General features: G+C 39.7%; 1 long non-coding RNA gene across 1 annotated transcript; it reads left to right on the top strand.

Moving 5' to 3' along the window:
• The first annotated feature begins 6,303 nt into the window (after nt 1-6,303).
• LOC138157893 (uncharacterized) lies at nt 6,304-20,922 on the top strand. The gene is made up of 3 exons (XR_011167493.1): nt 6,304-6,538; nt 10,179-10,247; nt 20,591-20,922. It is a non-coding gene; the product is annotated as an uncharacterized lncRNA (long non-coding RNA).
• The last annotated feature ends 565 nt before the right edge of the window (nt 20,923-21,487 follow it).

Here is a 21,487-nt window from a genome sequence, read left to right as displayed (position 1 = left end):
TCTCTCTCTCTCTCTCTCTCTCTCTCTCTCTCTTTCTCTCTCTCTCTTTCTCTCTCTGTCTCACACACACAGAGAGGGAGAGGGAGAGGGGGAAGGAGGGAGAGAGAGAATCAGAGAGAGAGAGAGAGGAGAGACAGAGACAGAGACAGGGAATGTTATAATCACTGCTAAAGGCTACAGAGAGGTTAAAAAGGATGAGGATTGAGAAAAATCCATTAGATTTGGCCATTTTAAGAGATCATTAATGACTTTGGAGAAAGCAGTCTTGATTGAATGATGTGGTAAGAAGCTAGTACAAAGAATAAAGAAGAGAGTAAGAGGAAAGAAGATGAAGCATTTATTTGGAGAAAGCCTTTTTAAGGAGTTTAGCTACAGAAGAGAATGGGGTGTGTGTGTGTGCAGATTTAGCATGGTCTCTGGCAGGCACAAAGTGAGGGTTTCTTGACAAGGGAGTTGACACCAGTATATTTGTAGACAGTAGAGAAACAGGCAGTAGACAAGGAGTGATTGAATAATGCTGAGAGAATAGGGATGAGAGAGGGGGCAACCTTCTGGAGAAGATGGAATAGAATAGGACCACTGGTATATGTAAAGGGGTTTGTTTTTTGGCAAGAATGGCCACCTCATCATGTGAGACAAGTATGAAAGAGGAGATGTCAGAGAAGGAATCTGAGTGATGTGAGATGAGGAACAGGGGAGAAGAGGGAACTCTATTTATCTGATCTCATTTTTTTTTTCATTGAAATATAAGGGAAGGAGGGGCAGCTAGGTGTCACAGTGAATAGAGCAATGGTCCTGCAGTCAGGAAGATCTGAGTTCAAATCTGCCTTCAACACTTGTTAGTTGTGTGACCCTGAGCAAATCACTAAACCCCAATTGCCTTTTAATATTTTTTAAATAAAAGGAGAATAAATAAATAAATATAAGTGAAGGTTCCCAGCTGAGAGGATAGAGGGAGAGGGAGCTACACAAGGTTTGAAGAAGGATGAGAATCCTAAACTTGTAGCTCTTCTTAAACCGTGGGTCATGACCCCATATTGGGTCCTCAAAATTTGGTAACAGTAAAAGGTTTATGAATGTGTAATGACCAAAACTCAATTAAAAATCAAAATCAAAATGAATCTAAGGTATTTCTGGCAGTGATTGACCATGTTGCATAACACAATGGCACTGCAACCTTGGTTTTGAACACACAGTATATGCACTTTGCACTGTGCAGGTCATCATGCCACACAGTGCTAATGAATGTTGTCAAAACATGGAAGAGGGTCACAAGTGGAAAACATTTAAGAAGCCCTGTCCTAAAGGACAGATCTGACCATGTCGCTAACCTTATTCAACAAACTCCAGTGATTATGCCCCCCCCCAAGATCAAATATAAAATCTTCTGACTTTTAAAGCCCTCATAACCTGGTGCCTTCCTATCTTTCCATTCTTCTTATAACCTACTTCTGTGCAGATCTTCTGTGCTCCAGGGGCATTGGCTTCCTTGCTGTTTCTTCCACATGACAACCTACCTCTTACTCTGAGAATTTTCATGGACCCTCCCCCATATCTGGAATTCTCTCTCTCCTCATCTCTGCTTCTCCCTTTTCTGAGCTACTCCAAGTCCCACCTAGAGTGTCACCTTCTATAAGATTCCTTTCCCAGTCCTCCTTAACCATAGCACAGTTTATTCGGTATATATCTTGTTTGTACATAGTGGTTTGTCTGTTTTCTCATCCATTTCAAAGTGAACCCTTTGAGGGGAGAGGGGGCTGTTTTCTTGCCTTTCCTTGTAGCCCCAATGCTTAGCACAGTTTTTGGCACTTAGTAGCTACTTCACAAACAGTCGCTGATTGATTTGGGAACTTCTGCTCTGGGATTGAGCTGTCTTGATTGGAGGCTGAACATTGGAGGCTATCGTGTTTACCTAGTCTATTATATCTAGCGAGTCTAAGATTTTAGAGCCCAGACCATGTTTAACATCCCATCCTGTCTGTCTACCAAGGCTGTTTTGCCTTTTCTCCTGAACCACACTTTCATCCTCAGTCTTCTTTCTGTCCAAGGACACAGTTATCAAATCAATGATACCCTGGCTCCTGGGAAGGGTGGATCATTTGATTGTTCTATATATCACCCCTGTGACTCTCCAGACCAAATATCCCTCCCTGGTCACCCCTTCCCTCCATGCATTATTTGTTCCTATTATAATATGAGCTTCAAGAGGGCAGGGACTCTTTCACTTTTCATATTTGTAGTTCCAGTGTTTACTATCATTCCTAGCACATCTAAGTGCTTAATTAATTAAATGAGTTAACATATGTCAAACCTTTATAAACTTTAAAAGCACAATACAACCAAACAGGTTAATGAAATCTAAAGATAGACATAGCATTCGGAAGTCAGTCTCCCTGTGCCCCTCTGCTTGTGCCACTTCTGGTATATTTTGTCTAATCCTATTTGCCACATTTAAGAAAGGAGGTTGATGATCTGGAGAGTGTGTAAAGCAAATAAACCATGGTGGTGAAGGAGTTTGAATTCCTGACATTTAAGGGTTCACTTAAAACACTGGAGATGTTTAGTCTGGGAAAGAGAAGACAGAGATAAAAAAAAATTCAGTAAAAGAGGATAGAGTAATATTTTGTATTCATGTAGCTACTCCTCCAACTCATTATCGGCAGGCTGGGTACTCAGAACTTGGCTATGCTATGGACCCTCAGGGCTCGAGTGTAGGGTAGAGTCATTTACTGAGCTATAGCTCATGAACCCCTGGTAGTGTGCTTCCCCCTATATTTAGTCATGGAAAAGGGTATTTACTATAGTAATATAATTGGCATACAATCCTCAGAAGTTTGAAGCCCCTCTGCCACTAGGACATATAGACTCCAAGGGAAAACAGTGCCAAGCTTAGAATAAATGTGACAAAGGGGATAACTCACAGCTTCCAGAAATCCTTTTGCTGGAGTCCTCAAGATTGTCACCTTAGGTGCGATGTAGTTTTCTGCCAGGATACTTGGAGGGCTTTGAATTTGCCTTTCCTCATCGATATCTTTAGCTCCCAATTCAGTCACTGCCATGGGTTGCTGCTGTCCAGCATGGTATTCTGCTGAAATGTTGATGAAAGGCTGGCAATGGGAGCAAGATTCTTCTACTCCCGCAAAGATTCCTTCTCAGAGTTTTATCTGGAACACTCATGTCTCCCCATTTGTTGGGATCTCTAGGGGTCTGAACTGATCTGTTCTTTTAAATAAGATGCACAGGTCTCTCAACCAATCCAAATAGATTTTCTGTCATACCTAATTGAAAATTTTTTGGATTGATTAATTGAGGTCCAGGTCTTGTTCAGACCTAGTTCATACTTCAGATCGGCCAATTCCTGAGGTGTGTTCTCATGTTATAAAAAAACCAGGATTCAGCCAGGGAGTAAATACAGCTCCTATTCTTAAACTAAGAAGGTGATGGAGAAATTCACAAACTTTAGAAAAAAACAAGGTGGAAACCAATGGAGGCATAAAGAAAGTGATAATACTATCTATCATTGGCTTATACTATCGACCCTCTGGGCAGAAAGAATATATCACAGAGGAGTCTGTACTCACTGAGGAGTATAGACTAATATCTTTTCCAGGATCAGGGTAGTGTGATTTTGATCATTGATGGAGTACAAGATTTTATCCTTGATTACTAAATTTCTTCGATGAAATCTGATCTGGAATTAGGAGGAATTTCATCTGCTATGAGCTAATCTATGTGTTAAATGGATGGAATTAGGAGGATTGTAGGAATATGTGAAAGACAACATGTAGAAAAAGTTTGTAGGACACTAAGTCATCAAATCACCTCTCTATTCCTCATACCCAAGAAAGTCAGAAAGGGAAATTTGCATCCATGCATCATTGTATTTTAGTACAAACACACTCCTTCCAGCAGTGCAGATTACAACAAATGTAGAGTTATCCACCTCCCTATCCCTGGTCAGGTTGTATAGCTAAATTTGATCTAGTCCTGGCCTTTCCAATTGCCTTTTGGGTCACTGACAATTTTTCTCCCCTAAATCATGATGCTTTATTATTTGCAGACCTGTGGCATCACTGAGAGAATATGGCATGAAAAAGATTTATTTTTACAGTAGCCAAAAGATTACTATCATCAAGCTATATTTCCCAAATTTCCCTACACAGGGTAGTACAAAGAATGGTGAGTAGATCCTGGAGCAAAGAAGTCTTGGGTTCATGTGTCCCTCTAACACATACTGGCTGTGTGACTCTAGGCAAGTCATTATCCTCTAGGCAAAATAGTAAAACTATAACTCATAGAGAACATACAAAATGACATTGGTAAGGGGAATTTCCTCACAAGGGAGTAGTATATATCAGTGAAATCTCACTTTCTAGCACCCATTTTTTCTTGCTACTATTCAATTCTGGACCCAGCTCATTGACCACTGATAACTTCAAGAAACATTGGATTAAAAGAAAATGGCAGACTTTATTCTTTAATGGGGAAGGAATAGAGACAATATGGTATATTCAAGTCCAGCCTCTAATATGTCTGACCATAAGTAAATCCCTTAGCCTCTCAGGATCCCAAGTAATGCTATGAGTTAGTCACTTGCAGAATAGTTATTGAACAGCATGGCAAAAGGATCCTTTTCATGAGTTCCCTATATCAATGAAATCACAATGTAGATAGAAGCACACTTACATTACTGACTATAAAACCTTGGATAAGTCACTTAATTTTTCTGTATGCCTCAGTTTTCTCATTGAAAAATGATCAAATGACCTCTAAATTCACTTTGGATTCTATGCATTTCATTCCATAGATAAAAGCTAAATGAGCCGATAGAAAGACACAAAGAAACCAAACCATTGTTTGTATCTGGCATGTGTAGACATGATGGGAGGATGAAGGAAATTTTGTCTATGGAACCTCTGGGGGGAGGGTCACCACAATACTTCTAAAGTGAACACAATTCTTCATTCTCTTTGGCAATTACTGGCATCGTGTGCCAATTCAGACAGGTACTTCATCTGAATGGGCATCCTGACACATAGGATTATGCTGTGCTTGAGAAATCAAGTCTAAGGGTGAAGCCGATGTCAATTCATGAAGAAGACCCTGAAGAGATGATGGGGACTTCTGCACACTAGGTAGTTGACTAGTGTTAGATGGATGGGTAGAAAGAAGAAGCATTAATTAAACATTTATTATGTACACCGTGTTAAGTGCTAAGAAAACAAATGGAAGAAAGCAAGACACTTCTGTGTTTGGCCTTTGCTTTCAAAGAAGACCAACATCATCACAGGTGATATCTTGAATTAGGTGAATTGGATTTAAATGAGGCAAAGTTGCACAAGGTCATTAGAATCACTCTCTCTTCCAATCATCAAATTGACTAGAGATGGCCCAGGATGCAGTAGATGAACTTGGTGTCTGAACAGTCTCTGAGTACTCCACAGTGCCTGCTTCAGGCACCTTGATGACCACTGGAACAAATTGTTCTCATCTGCCTATTCCACTGAAGTCTTCACATGCTTGGGGTGGACATCCCCTTAACCCCCTGATGGTTTTAAGGACTATTACCTTTAACCTGGCTTAGCCCATCTACCCACATGGTTTTACTGGGGTGTGGATGCCACATATGCTACAGTTTCTTACAGCCACAGGTAGGCAGTGAAGGTACCCACATAGAGGAAAGGCAGTTTTGAGGAAAAGGAAGCTGGAAGAGAAAAGTTGTAAGTTAAGGGAAGCATGACTGAGGCCCTGGTCCAACAGGTCAGCTATAAGAAATTATTCTCAAACAGTGGTTTTTAATTTATTGTCTTTATATCTCTATTGTATGTCATGATGCCTTATGTATAAGCAAATATTTAATCAATATGTGTTGGACAGGATTGAATTGAATTGTAGGAAGATACCAGCATATTCATGAAGGAGAGTCAGTAAGGTATACTGGGAAGAACACATTCCAATGACCTAGCTCTGCAAATTCCCACCTGAGTAACCCTGGGTAAGTCATTTCCTTTCTCTGGCTTGGTTAAGTTTGCTCTCTAAAATGATGGGGTTGGACTAGATGGTCGCTATATTTCCTTCCAACTTGAAATCTATGAAATATAAAGTACTTTTACAGACGGTGTCATTTGATCCCCTGCCCAAAACCACCATCTGCTCCACAGATGGTCTGCTGTTGTTTGAAGGATGTAGGATGGCTCCATGGTGCAAATCATCTCACCCCAGGGCCTGCAACTCACAGCCAAGTTCTGGAGAGGCCTGAAGAAGCAGGGTTAGGGTGCAATTCCTGCCGATGACTGCATACCATCTGCGAGCTGATGGGGAGGCAGAAAGAAGGAGCAGCCAAGTCATCCAACTGTTCCTATGCATCTCAAGTCAGAATAAGAATCCCAGTAGCCCACAGAAGAATTTTCCAAGAGTAAGGCAGTGCTCTCGATCTTAGAGAACTCTCAAGTTACTGTTTCCAGTGCCAGCAGTGTTTGCCACCTCAAGAGATACACTGGAGGCTGAACAGTTGTCTGCCTTGGCCATCTGGGGAGGGGTAAGCCATGAATGGGGGCTCAGGTGGTACAAAAGGCTTTCTAGCAGCAGAGAAACTTTGGAGATGACAGGAGTAGTCAGTCAAGAGCTAAGACTCTCCTCTTAGAACCAAGAAACTAAGCGTCATTGTAACATACAAACACAGGTGCTTCTGCTGCTGCCATTACCGTGCCCATAGTGGCACATATCATAGTCATAGTGAGGTTAAGATATCTCTAAGGATGTAACCGGCATCGACCAACTCCCACCTTTTGCAGGGATTGTTTTAGGCCCTTTAGAACCTGGATACACAGCATTCAGGGTGATTTTATAATGATACAGTCCTAGAGTCAGGAAGATCTGAGTTCAAATCTTGCCTCATTTACTTACTAGCTGTGTGAGTTCATTCAGCCTCTCTTTGCCTAAGTTCCTTCATCTGTGAAATGGGTGTACTAATATCCACCTCACAGGGTTATTATTAGGATCAAATTAGATCTTAGCTGATGAGCTCTTTCCTTCACAGGCAACTAGAAAGCACCTGACCATGACATTAGTGGGAGGTTGTAATGTAATACCAAGCAAAGGCAACTTCCCAGGTTCAAAATACCAGCATAGGTGCTCTCTATTTTATTCAGTAACAAACCCAGAACAGAGAAGATCAAAACATGACATCATTCAAAATACAGCATTCACCAAGTGTGATTAAACCATCTCCAAGGCCTACCCTAACCAAGTCCACCACAAAGCCCCTCTTCCCAAACGGAGATCAGCTTCCAAACACAAGCAAAATACACTCATTTGCCCAACCACAGAACACAAAAAGGTCAAAAGTTCCCCACCCCTGGACCACAACCGAATCCACCCCAGAGCCACACCAAGCCCAAACACAGCACTCAACACCCAAATGGAGGTCCCCTCTTCATCCCGACACGAGGCAAGCCCCCAGCAATCCCAGCTCCTGGGGAGACAAGGCCCAGCAAGGCCACAAGATACATTGCCAGTCCCTTCATGAATTTATCCTCTGTCTGTAGAACAGTCCTAGAACCCCTGAACACATTAGCAAAGCCCTCTCCCAGGATTTCTGTAAACATACAACAAGAAAATCCTTCTTCAGGGCTTCTAAACCAACAGAAAGGCTCCCAGACCCCTGCAACAACAGCACTGTCCTTCACCAGTGGACAGTATTCATTCTGTCTGCCGGACAGTCTCCAGACCCCTGCAACAACAGTACTGTCCCTCACCAGTGGACAGTATTCACTCTCAGTACTGTCCCTCACCAGTGGACAGTATTCACTCTCTGTCTGCAGGACAGTCTCAGGCCTTCTTAACCAAATGCCAGGTTCCAGGACTTCTTCAACAGGACAGTCTTTCACCAGTGGACAAATCTGGCAAAATAACATCAAAACAGACAGACAAAGTACCAGCAAAACAGCCATGTCTCCTCAGTCCTTGGCAGCTCAGGGGGCCGGTCTCAAAAGTCCAGGGCAATTCAAAGCGGCCACCAGCAATCTCTTAGTCTCTCCCTCTACACGAGGTGCTGCTTCCAAAAAGAACTTCCGCCTCTCTCTTGTCTCTCCAAATCTACATCACCAGCTCCTCCCACTTCAGGACTTTCTTTTCACATCAACAAGCCCATCCCACAGGTGGGATTAACAAACTCTGGGTTTTAATACAATCAATTTGAAAACCAAGCCAATACAGGGGAATCTTTAATTGCCATTACTATCACAGAGGTGAGGAGAAGGAAGAGCCAATTTAAAGAATGGAGACATGCTGGCGTAGCAGACAGAGGGCAGTCAAGTGTAGTTGATAGGGTACTGAGCTGCAAAGCAGAAGGACCTGGGTTTGAATCTCACCACAAGATGTTAGTTGTGTGACTGAGAAAATTTCACTTTATCTCTCTATGCCTCACTGTTCTCCTCTCTAAAATGGGGGAAGGCAGCTGTTGTACTCATTGACTTCTAGAGTCCCTTCTAAACCTTGATCCAATGTACCTCAACATTGAACAAGTAGGTGGGAAAATGAAACAGGTGCTAGCCTTGAAAAGTATAATTAGCCACATCCCTATTTGAAGACATAGTTTGGCAGGGGAGGGATGCTGATGTTACCACAGTGGTCTGTGTTCACAGTGAGACAGTGTGAGAGCTCAAGAGAGGATAGGAAGGAATCTCCATTGCAAGCAAACTGACAAGGTCATGGGTGTCCTTGAGGACTTGTAGATCTGACTCTGGGGGTACCCTCTCTATGGCCCTCTGGGGCTTCTTGTTGGTTTAAAAACTGCCTCTAGAAGTAGGTTGTGTGCTGGTAACTTGGAATAGTTGAACAAATGTGGGACATGAAATCTGGAGAGACAAGATTAAATACTACCTCTAAGATTCAGTAGCTCTATGACCAGTAACAAATCACTTTAACTCTCTGGTTTAGTTTGAAACTCTCTTTACTTTTCTCTAAAATGGGGATAGTAGAATATGTGATGCCAACTTCATGGGGCTATTGTGATGGTCCAATGAGATCACACTTGGGAATTGCTTGGCAGTTATTAACTAAATAAATGATCTCTGTGATTAGACTGTGTTTGCCTTTTCCTGTGGGAAGAACCAGAGGACTGACAATTATTTGAATTTTCTTTCTGGGGCTGTGGGGATTAGCAGGGTGGAGTTAAGGCAAGTAGATGTTGGGAAACCCTCTAATTGAACTGTCTGCTAAATATCTAAGGCTACTAACTGAAACCTTCCCCTTCCCAAAGTGCATTTTGGTCTCTTACCAGCTTCCCCATTCTCCTTTCAATGTCCATTAGTATGGTTCTCTAATGTTTCCTGTCACAGAATACTTGAAATTGCCTAGACTCTAGGGGCAGGGTGGAGATTGTAGATAGGTTTGATTTTTAACACAAATTGAAGGGCAACTGACATTTTCTTAGCATGTTCAGAGATTTCCAGCTTGGAGGTTTTCCCACAACATGTAGACTGAACTATAAATCTCAGTAGAACTCACTCATTCATGCTCACTCTGTCTCTTTGTCTCTGTCTCTCTGTTTCTCTATCTCTGTGTGTCTCTCTGGCTGTCTGTCTCTATATGTCTGTCTACCTCTGTCTCTGTTTCTCTCTGTCTTTCTCTACTTCTGTGTGTCTCTCTGTGTGTTTGTCTCTGTTGTGTCTGTCTCTCTGTGTCTGTCTGTGTCTCTCTGTCTCTGTGTATCTCTCTGTGTTTGTCTGTGTCTGTCTCTCTGTGCCTGTCTCTGTCTTTCTCTGTCTCTCTGTATCTGTCTGTCTCTTTCTCTGTCTCTCTGTATTTGTCTGTCTCTGTCTCTGTATCTCTCTGTATCTCTCTCTCTCTCTCTCTCTCTCTCTCTCTCTCTCTCTCTCTTTCTCTCTCTCCTCTTAACATAGAATGTCAATGATGATGAAATTTGCTAAGAGTGGTTTGCTTGGATTTAGGGAGACCTGGTTTGAAATTCCACATCTGACATTCAATAAACGTATTGACCCAGGGCAAATTGCTTATAGACCTGAGTCTCAATTTCTTAGTCTGTAACATAGGGGAAATAGCATACATAGTATATTAATAGCTATTATGTGGCTCAATTGAGATAATGGAAGTAAAATACTTTGCCAACCTAAAAGCCTCATGTAAATGTATGTTTTCATTATTCTCATTTTCAGAGTCCCCTAAATTCAGACACCAGTGACATATCACCTGACAAAGAGGGTGAAGCAAGACAAAGAAGCAAGGTAGGCACATTTACGTAACGTCATTTCTAAGAGAAGTCACTGGGCAAAGGCCCAATGGCCTTTTGCCATAGTCTGACACTGGGTAACTATTCTCTGCCAACTACACCTCCCCATAGCATCTATCTGAAGATAAAGAAAAAATAAATAGCCCTAAATGTGTGTGTGCTATTAATGGATAATAAAGAGAGAATTGGTCTCACAGATAAATGAGGCAAGCTCTCAGAGTGATAGCTTCTCCTCATATACAGGGACAAATATGAGTAGTCCACATTCTGTGACGATAACATTCAAAGCATCGTTAGCCTTGGTTCAGCTGATATCAATCACAATTCAATTGTGGGTTATTCTTTTTTTTAATGGTAAACAATCTCTGACCTATATTCTTAACACAGAGAGGCTGTGATATCTATAGCAGGAAATGACTGATTTCAAGTAACTGGACTTGCATTTAGAATATTTTAGGCATTTATTCTTAAAGGCAGTCTGGTGTTTGGTATAAATCAATGTACAATAGGTATGCTAAGCGGGGTTTCCTGTTCACCATATGGAAAAAAAAAACCCAAACTTTCTAAAGCTTTTTCACTTTTAAACATGGAAACCCCTGTGGGATAGAGGCACTAAAACCTGAGAAGCCTTGTCTTTCAAACAAAGCCAGGAAATGTGATAAATAGGTTCAATGAAGGAATTTGGTTTATGATGATTGGCTCCAAATACCATCTATGCAAATGACCACACTTAGGGTTGCCACATATTGAAAGAATTATTTTCAGAGTATGTGAGGTGCATTTTGTGGGTTCATTCAGCAGTTGATCATAAGGTGTTACTGGCTTTGAGCAGGGGAGTGGAATATTTAGCCCTGTTCCTTATGATTATTTTGGCAGCTGTGTGAACAGTCTGCAGAACAAAGAGACTAGAAGTAGGGAGACCAATTAGAAAGCTATAATATTTACCCAGGTGAGACATGATGAGGCCCTGAACCATATACTTCAGTGAATGGAAAGAACAGGCAGATGTAAGACATGCAGAGAAAGAATCAATAAGACAGTAACAGATTGGGTATACTGGTTGGTGGAGGGGGAAGGAAAGATAAGGACACAAGATGATGTCAAAGTTCCAAATCTGGGTGACTGGGAGGCTGATGGTGAGCAGAAATAAAGGACTTTAAAACAAGGAAGATGATTTTTTTTTGTTTTTTGGACATGCTGAGTTTGAGATTTCAATGGTACATCTATTATAATATGGGATTGTAGTTCAAGTGGCAGATTGGAACTACATGTTAATTTGGGAGTCAGATGAGTAGAGGTGATAGTTGAATTAATGGAAGCACATGAAGTCATATAAGGAGTGATTGCAGTGAGAGAGGGTGAGGACTATAAGGACTCTCTAAAGTCTTACAGAACACCCACTTTTAGGAGATGGTGAGCAAGATGATCTATCATGAGACACTGAAAAAAACTGGTTAGACACATGGGAAGAAGACCAAGAGAGAGCCATGTCATGGAAGTCAAGAGCAGAGAGAGGAGGAGGAGGTGATGAGGGATGTATGTGAAATAATGAGAAACAGCATTTATGGAAGAAAATCCAAATAAACCAAACTAAACAAAATACAAGCTATGTCATATTTACCATCCTTTCTTTAGTAACCTCTTCTTATCATCACTAATCATAGTATCAGAAGATTTGGACCCTAAATTGCCTTTCCTTGAGGTGTTAAATGAAGAAATAGAAATGGTCTTCAAGGCAATGACAATGGAAGACCAGATAAGTCCATACAGAAAGAAATTTCAGGGAAGAACCCAATTTTGAATGTGCTAAGGAAATGCATTTCAAACTGTCCCAATTACAATATGCATTTCAACTGACCATATAAAAAGAAGTGGAAAACAGTAGGGGGATTATCATCTTCCTCAGTTCTAATGATAACGACAACAAAGTGACTAAGAATACATCAGCAATTACTAACCTACTGTCTCATCTATACATTTTTTAATGAAAATTAATTAATTGCATATTGGGATGATTTTTTGATGAAAATATAAGGGAAGATGGGTTTTCTTTAATGATTCTCTACAGAATATCATTTCTTCATTGAATAAAGAATGCAATTAAATAAAATGTGTACAGAATAAAAGATGCTGCTAAATTTATTATTTGTTGATTACCCATGATAACTTGTCTCTGTTAAAGAAAATTGCTGCCCTAAACATTCTCCCCCAACAAGGTGGTCCCAATGCATATCTAAAGATGATTCAAAGTGCCAGGATGAGTGGAATCACAGAGATGGTTTTCTTCAGACATTCCATGTCAACATTATGCGAACTTTACAATATGGATTTATACACTCACCCAAGGTCATGGTCTATGTCCTAGGTAGAGTTCAAATACAAGAAGGATTCTTTATTGATTTGGTTGCCGTTCCATTGTTACAGTCATGTCCAACCTTCATGACCCCATTTGTGGGTTTTCTTGGCAAGGATACTGGAGTGGTTTGCCTTTTACTTCTCCAACTCATTTTATGGATAAGAAAACTGAAGTCCTAATCCATGACGCTCTGGTTTCTGATGTGTTGTGTGCATCAAATTTCCTAAGATGGCAGGGGTTTTCAATGTATCCCACAGCCACTCTAAAAGATAAGCATGCCAATCCGTAGAGGATAAAACAAGTGTATGGGGACAATATTGCCTAGATTTATGACATCCTGTAAACAACAACAATAATAACAATAATAATAGCTAGCATTTATATAGTACCTATCCTTTGCTAAGCACTTTACAAATATTATCTCATTATCGACAACTCTGGGAGGTAGGTGCTATTATTATCACCATTTTTACAGTTGAGGAAACTGAGAAAAATATAGATTAAGTTACTTTCTCAAGATCATACATCTCGGGAGTTTTCTGAGGCCACCTCTAAGCTCCGGTTTTCCTTACTACAGACCTAGCATGCTAGTCATTGCTGCACCTAGCTATTGAATGGACAACCCATTGAGTTGATTCTTTAATACATCTTTCTTGTACAGGTACTGCAGAAGGAAAATTAATTGATTCTAGAGTTGAGTAAAAGGAAGAGAACAGGTTTGATACATTTGGAGATTTTCACAACATGTTCAAACATCCCAAACTGCTTACTTATGCAAAACAAAATAAAACAACAACATTCTTTCTTTAAACACCAATGCTCTTCCTTTGATGCCATATGGCTATAAGTCATGAAATGCTATAATTTCCCAAAAAAATAAAAATTGTGAATGCAAAGGAATAAAGAACTACAGAGTAGTCATAAATCAGGTACAAAATATTGCCCATGATGGCTTAAATGAAGACAGAAAAACCAAGACATATCCTCAAAAATGTCTATGATTTGAACAAGAAGGTGAATGGGTCACATCATGAAAACAAAGAATAAGAGATGGACAACTGACTACTTCTCAAGTATTTGGAAGGTTTTAAACGTTCTATGGGAAGGTCTCTGTTGATTGATTGCTTACAGATGATTTATGGATGGACATGGGCAAGAATCATAAAGGATGTTTATGTGTAGATGGGTAGTAATGGAAACCAGCACTGATGGGATCATAGATCCATTAGACTACTAAATAAGTATCATAATCCAATGGAATTTCCAATTCTAGGAAACAAGAAAAAAGACCTTTATTTCTTGTCTCAAATGAATGGGGACTTAGCATAGTTAAATAACGTACATGGAGAGGAACCCAGTTTGTGGAACAACCCTTTGCCAATATGAATCTGCAACTATTCAGTAATTTATAGTTTTTGAAGAAGGCAATTATGCTAGATAGAGCACTAAACTTAGAATCAGGAAGACCTGTGTTTGAATCCTACCTCAGAGTCTTTGCTAGGTTTATCATTTTGGCTAGGCCATTTTTACCTCTTCTCAGGTTCATTTTATACAACTATAAAATGGAAATAATAATAGCATCTACTTAACAGGGTAGCAGTGTCGATTGAAAGAGAGTATATAAAAATGCTTTGCAACTTAAAGCACTATGTAAATACTACCTATTACGGTTACGCTAATACAAAGTTTCCTGGGGCCACTGAAAAGTTAAATGACTTGCCGAAGATCTCACAATATGTGTGTGTCAGAGATAGGCCTTTGATCTAGATTTTCTTGACTTGGAGTTGCTCCATTTATCTGTTCTATACCACTTTCTCTCTGCTAATATTTTTTGCAGTGCTTTGAGATTTGAGAATCATGTTATTTATAATATCTCATTTGTCACAACCCTGGAAGGTTGGAACTATTATTATTCCTATTTAAAGGAAATGGAAACTGAGGCAAGTGATTCTTGCTTGGGTTCACCACCACTGGTAAAATACTGCAACTTTTTACAGGTATGGCTATGCTAGAATAACCTAGGATATTTCTTGAGAAAAAAAATAAAAATATATTAAGATAACCATAAATTAGTCAGCATTAAAATTATTTTTGTTTGTATTTGAATTGAGTATGATACCTATATATTACCTATTTTGTTTTTAATAGATTAGAAAGCTATAAATAGTTCTTTCTTAGATGCCTTTTTGTTGCAAGAATCCTTCATATCTCAAAGATAGGAGCTTTGTCTCTGACATCACTTTATTCTCCTCAACTGCAGTGAAAAAGCGAAGCTAGGAACCCAGAACATGGACTGATTACCTCATAGCAAACATTGGTACAGGGGGAATCTCTGCATAATAATGCTAAGATTTTATAATGGAAAGAACATTGGTTCTGGAATAAGAGAATGCAGATGTGACCCAGGTCCAAATCTGGCCCTACCTACTACCTGTGTGACAGACCAGGACAACACTCTTCCCTCTTAGGGTCATAAGTTCTTCATCTATAAATGAGTGACTCAGGCTGGAAGGGTTCTAATACCTCTTGCAACTCTAAATCTATGATATTATGGTCTCCTGGTCCCAGGAAATGATCCACTTAATTCAAGCAGTTTTCAATAAAATTTCAGTCAAGTGAGATTATGGACAATTCTTAAAGAATTTGGCTAATATGGCTAGTGACATTCTCAGTCAGGCTTAAAAATAAATTGAATAAATAAACAAAGGGATGAAAAATAGGTACAGAAAAAAACAAAGCAAGGATTTACTTAACAATGTCAAGGAAGCAATACATTAAGAAAAATAAGATGCACATCTGGAAAGTCAAGCTCAGACAGCTGTAGAAAGTCCTTCCATTTTTAGTAAGTAGTCAAGGGAATAAAGTTTCAGGCTGAATTCATCTCTAAGTGAAGCAGGGAAATGGAGTTTGGTTAGAGGAAACTCCCTTCGACATTTTCCTGAAGAAAGCCAAGATGATGTTTTAAATTTTCTTGCTCTGTACAGTAAAAATGGAAACTATCTATGTGATCTAATATTGGAGATGGGACAAAATCAAGCCTCACCCCTCACTCCCACTCCCTTTTTAGCCCTATCCCTCACCATGTTTTCATCTACTCGGGGATTTGGAACACATCTTAAGATGAGAACAAAGAAGAATAACTTTTGTAGCATTAGGATCCTTAGTCTTCCCATCTTCCTGGGATAGAGTCACAATTCTTGGACTTTCCCTTGTAATAGACAGTTCTTTAAAGGAGAAGCACAAACAGATTGGCAGCCTTCTGTGAAGGACTCTTTGAAGCCCTCATTTATCTCTACATTCCCTCCTGGAAATGATAATAACATGATGTATTAGTGCCTTCCCTTTCTTCTTTATATCAGATTTAAATTTTTCTCCCCCATTCACCGATAAAATCCACAGTAGCAAGCTCTCTGCACAGCCCCATCCCCTACCCCATCCCCTCTAATGAAAAACTATTTGCCTATGTGTATAAGAAAGGCAACACTGCAGTTAGGGATTGGAATGAAAATCTTCTCTACAGAGGGAGACAAGGACACCCCAAGGAAGGAGCTGTGCCTTTAACAGAGTGACCTGATAGAGCAGCTGCAGACATCAAAAGGCAACTTCCCCAAACCATGGTGCTTTCAGTCTCCTGTAACTGCCTTGCTGAACAGAACTCCCTTAGAGACTGTAAAAGAGCAGGCCTCTTGGCATTATCATTCCTGTGTAAAAGAAGAAAGAGTGGGGAAAAAAGAAGGAAAAAAAAGAAAGATAGGAGGGAAAGAAGAAGAAAGGAATAAGGAAGGAAGGAAGGAGGGAGGAAGGAAGGAAAAGAGAAAGAGAAAAGAGAAAAAAGGGAAGAAGAAAGAAAAGGGAAAGAAAGAACAAAAACTGAAAGAAAGAAAACAAAACAAAAAAGAAACAACCCTTTTCGGTTGAAGATTCCCCATCCCTTTTTATAAACTAACTAGGTTAGAACACTTTTCAAACCGATCTCAGGACTGTATTCAGGACATACTGACTCCATGCAAGACCAAAGACTGAGTGATTTTCATGTGAGTCTACTGTAGTTCATCAGTTTATAGCCTTGGTAAGAATTCTTTATGGTCTGGGTAGGGGTCCATAGAAAATATGCTGGAACTGCATAAATGCAGATTCCATGAGCTTCACTGTGGTGGGGACTGAGATGTGATGATGCAAATACATGTATACATACATATATATTGTATATAATCTTCACAACACATATATGATGCAAATGTTTGTATGATATATGTGCATGTATATATACATATGTACAGCTACATGCATATATGTGGATATAGAGATATATGCATATACATAAACACACATACATATATACACAATACACATATATACATATACGTGCACATACATAACACATAAAAACATATATGCATATATACAATCTGTCTATCTCTATCATCTCTATCTCTCACTATCTCTGCACACCAATCCCTTTTAAAGGTAAGGAAGGAAAGAAGGAAGAGAGGCAGGGAGAGAGGGAAGAAGTCTCTACTACGTACAAGGCCGTCTGCTCTCTACACAATCACTTCAGGAAGCTCAGGCCCAGGGATGCTCAGTGATTTGCCCAAGGAAGTGGGATCCTAGTTCCAGAGCTGACAGATAAGTCCTGTCTTGCTCTAAATCTATGATCCCATTAGAATATTTTTAGAACCATTGACCTAGAAATGGCATTTAGATATCATAGTGTCTGTCCCTCTTTTTTTCAGGTAGAGAAATTTTCTAAACCAATCAGCACAGTGCCCATCTTACTGACCATTACTCCTTTTTATGCATTCCATGGTCTGGCCAAATGCCCTTCTTATTTTTTCACACATCCCATTCCATCTCCCTTCTTTGCATCTTCACTCAGACTGTCCCTTCTCCCTGAGATGCATCTCCTTTTCTCTGCTTCTTAGAATCCATAGTTTCTTGAAAGTTCACCTAAATCCAAACACGTCCTCCCTGATTCCCCACACTACCAGTATCATTGCCATCCCTTCTGTTTGCTTTTTCACGTATAAATTTATCGACCTGCAGGTTTCTCCATTTTTAGAATGTAAACTCCTTGAGGGCAGGAATAATTTTGTTTTTGTCTTTGTATTCCCAATACCTGGTGCAGGGCTTGGCGATTCTATAGAGACAAAGTATTTATTGATTACTTTCTCTTTCAGCTTCCAAAAGACTCGTTTAGACAGAGGCCAGGCATTTTCCCAGATTTTGCCATTGTGACAAACAACAAGTTCTTAACACACAGTGGAAATGTCTTCTGATTGGTTATTCACAGAATCATAGAACTTGAAGACTAGAATGAAGGAAATCAGCATTTATGTAAAGCTTTTTGTGGGCCAGGCACTGTGTTTAAGCACTTTACAAATATTCTCTCATTTCATCTTCACAGCCCTGGGACATAGGATGTATTATTATCCCCATTTTTACAGTTGAAGAAATGAAATGGGGTGGCTAGGTGGCACAGTGAGTAGAGCACTGGCCCTGGGGTCAGGAGGACCTGGGTTCGGATCTGGCCTCAGACAGTTGACACACACTCACGAAAACTAGCTGTGTGACCTTGGGCAAGTCACTTAACCCCATACTCCCTCTCCAAAAAAAAAGCAAAAAAAAAACTTGCTCAGAAATGGAAGCAGACAGAGGTTAAGTGACTTGCCCAGGGCCACACAGCTAGTAAGTGCCCGTGGCTAGATTTGAACTCAGATTTTCCTAACTTCAGGCCCAGCACTCTCTCTACTGCACCACCTAGGCATCATCTAGTTTAACCTCTCCATTTTTCCAAAAGGAAACTGAGGTCTGACAGGTAAATTGCTTTGTTGGAGATTAATTAGCAAAGTAATGGAACAACTAGAATGAGAACCTGGATTCCATATATCCCAGACTCTCTACCATTCATCTTGCTACCAAAAAGAAAAAAAAAACCAACCACAAAAAGCTAAAATTGTGTTGGCTTAAAATTCATTATGGAAAAAAATACATTCAATGAATATTTTAAAATACTTCTTTCAGTTTACTAATTTGGCAAAGCAAAATGGAGAACATTGATGATTTTTTCCCATGATTCTGAAAGCCCAAATTATTGTAATTCAGAGACTTTGAATTTCAGATAATTGCGCTTCATTGATACTTTAAGCTCCAAGTGCTAGTCATTGTTTATAAAAACAAGAATTCTAACAGATCTGAGGCTTCTTAATAGGAACCTCAGGATTATGAGACTGATAAACATAGTGGGCGCATTGAGAAGGTGATATGAGAGACAGCATCAGGCCTGGAGTCAGGAAGACCCAAGTTAGTTCAAACATGGCCTAAGACACTTAGCAGCTATGTGACCCTGGGCAAGTCGGTTAACCCCTGTTTGCTCCAGGTTCCTCATCTGTAAAATAGGGGCAATAATAAAACCTACAACCCAGGGCTGTTGTGAGGATCCAAAGAGATAATATTTATAAAATTTTAACATACATAGTAGGTGCTATATAACTATTATTTATGATGATGATCATGCTTAGGAACAGAGGAGGAAACTGAGGCCCAGACAGTTTAAATAAATTAATTGTGGGAATAAATGGCAGAACCAGCTTTATTGAATAGTACAAAGCTGAATGAATATCTACTTTTTCCATACTGTTTCCCCCCAAAAAAAGTTTCTCTGAATTCAGAATGTGTTTTGTTGTTCACTTTTTTTAGTCAAGTCTGACTCTTCCTTGATCCCATTTGGGATTTTCTTGGCAAAGATACTGGAATAGTTTTCCATTTTCTTTTCTAGCTCATTGTACAGATGAGGAAACTGAGGCAAACAGGGATAAGTGACTTGCCCAGAGTCACACAGCTTGCATGTGTAGGGGACCAGATTAGAACTCATGAAGATGAGTCTTCCTGACTCCATGTTCATTTCTCTTCTCATTGTACCACCTAGCTGCTCTCCAGAATACATTAGTATGGACTTTTTCTTTAGTATGAAGTTCTGCTGTACTCAACATGTTCTGAGTCATATCTATTTCTGGCTGGAGAACCGACAAGAAGTCAAGGTTTAAGTATTCATTCCATGTACTAGACAATATGTATATTCAAATTATGCTCCCATGTCAATGCTTCTTTGTTCCTTTCCAGTCCTTACAACTCCGACCAACTTTCAGGAGATATTTATCATAAAGGGGACTATAGATATGACAGGATAGAGGAATGGATGGCAATGAATCTTTGCAAAATGAAAAGCTTTCAGATTGCATATCCTTCTAATAATTGACAGTAAGAATGAGAATACTAAAGTGGATGAATACTTCTGGGGATAAACACACCTCTTGCATCTGATCATGGCAATTCTGTGTCTTAGCTTTGATGTATGCGTAAGAATTAATTGGCTTCTAAACTGCTGTGGTTCAAAGGCTAAAAGAGACATCAGAGGAATGATCCCAGTGCAACAGCCCTGGTCTTTTCTTCATTTCTAACAAGGCATGAGAACAGGATTGGCAGGAGGAGTGGGTTAATTGTCATACCCATTGTTCGGTACAATGTACCCAAAACAGCTGGCCAATATAGACAGACTATCTGTCATTCCAAAAATATGCCATCCTGTAGACAAAACAACTGGCTCATTGACTCAATTTTTCACTTGTCAATTGGATTTTTGGGTACCATAGAAACAAAATTTTATTACCCCACAATTTAGTCCTGGTGATTAATTAGTTGATCTTGACCGAGTAAAGTAAAACCCTCTGGGCCCCCCTTTCCCCATCTGCTAAATGGGATAATCTCTGCCTGCTTTTCACCTCACAAAGAAATGATCCCTCTGGCAGGCTATTACAGTCAGAATTCTATGAGGAGAGCTGAGCCAACAAGAGAAACTAATCCACTGAGCTCATCCATGGAAACACACAGCAAATTAATGCTATCATTATTATTTCTCTTTCTCATTTATTCTTGAAGGACGTTTGTTAGATTATGAATACCTTGGTACCTGACTTTCCTCCCAGGTATCTACAGATGGGTTTCATCGTTGTGTCCTGGCATTTCTATCAAGTCCTCCTCCTTCTCTGGCTCCTTGAATCCTGTTTGGATTAGAAGGAGGCCTGGGCCATCTGAGTTAATCAGAGATGCTGGGTGTGTATGTGGGACTCATACTGATTCATAGACATTTGAAGATCTTTGAGGTCTTCTGGGGCTGAATCGTTTTAAAGTCAAGAAAGAAAAATAGAAAGGAAAAATCAATTATTGATTTATAAAGTTTACAGGGGTCATCACATTTTTTTTTCATTAAAAAAGGAACAAATGAGAAAAGTTGACTATACCAAACACTCAGACTCTCCATTTTTTCCAAATGTAGCTAGCTATTCAGATGTCTTCAAAGTGGAATTTACTGAGCTTGAATTCTAAAGGGAATAAAATACATGGCCTAAAGACAAAGTGTAACTACACTTGAGGTATGCGATTCATCACTCTGCCTCATACCTTATGCCTAACAGGATGCCAAATGCAGTTCTTAGCCAGCTGACCTGATTCCTTCCCTTGAGTCTCTGCTCATACCAATTGATGCTGAGAGGTCCTTAGATCATTTACTTAGAAGCAGATTTGTATAGTGGATACTCTATAAGACCTAGAATCAGGAAGACATGGGTTTTAATCCTGCCTCAGTCACATTCTAGGTACAAAATGGGCATAATAAAAGCAATTTTATCAGTCATCATAAGGCTCAAATGAGCTAATTCACATAACATACTTTGGAAATCTTAAAGTGTTATTATATATGAATGTATTCAGATTGTACATCTTGGGGAGGGGTTGGGAGGAGGAGGAGTAAACTGAGACCTCAAAATCTTATGGAAGTGAATGTTGAAAACTAAAAATAAATAAATAAATTTATTCTTTAAAAA

The sequence above is a fragment of the Petaurus breviceps genome, unplaced genomic scaffold (assembly GCF_028583685.1).
Source record: "Petaurus breviceps papuanus isolate PSGF00001 unplaced genomic scaffold, PetGlider_PUasm1.0 173, whole genome shotgun sequence".
Classification (NCBI taxonomy): Eukaryota; Metazoa; Chordata; class Mammalia; order Diprotodontia; family Petauridae; genus Petaurus; species Petaurus breviceps.
This window is presented reverse-complemented; position numbering and strand designations above follow the sequence as displayed.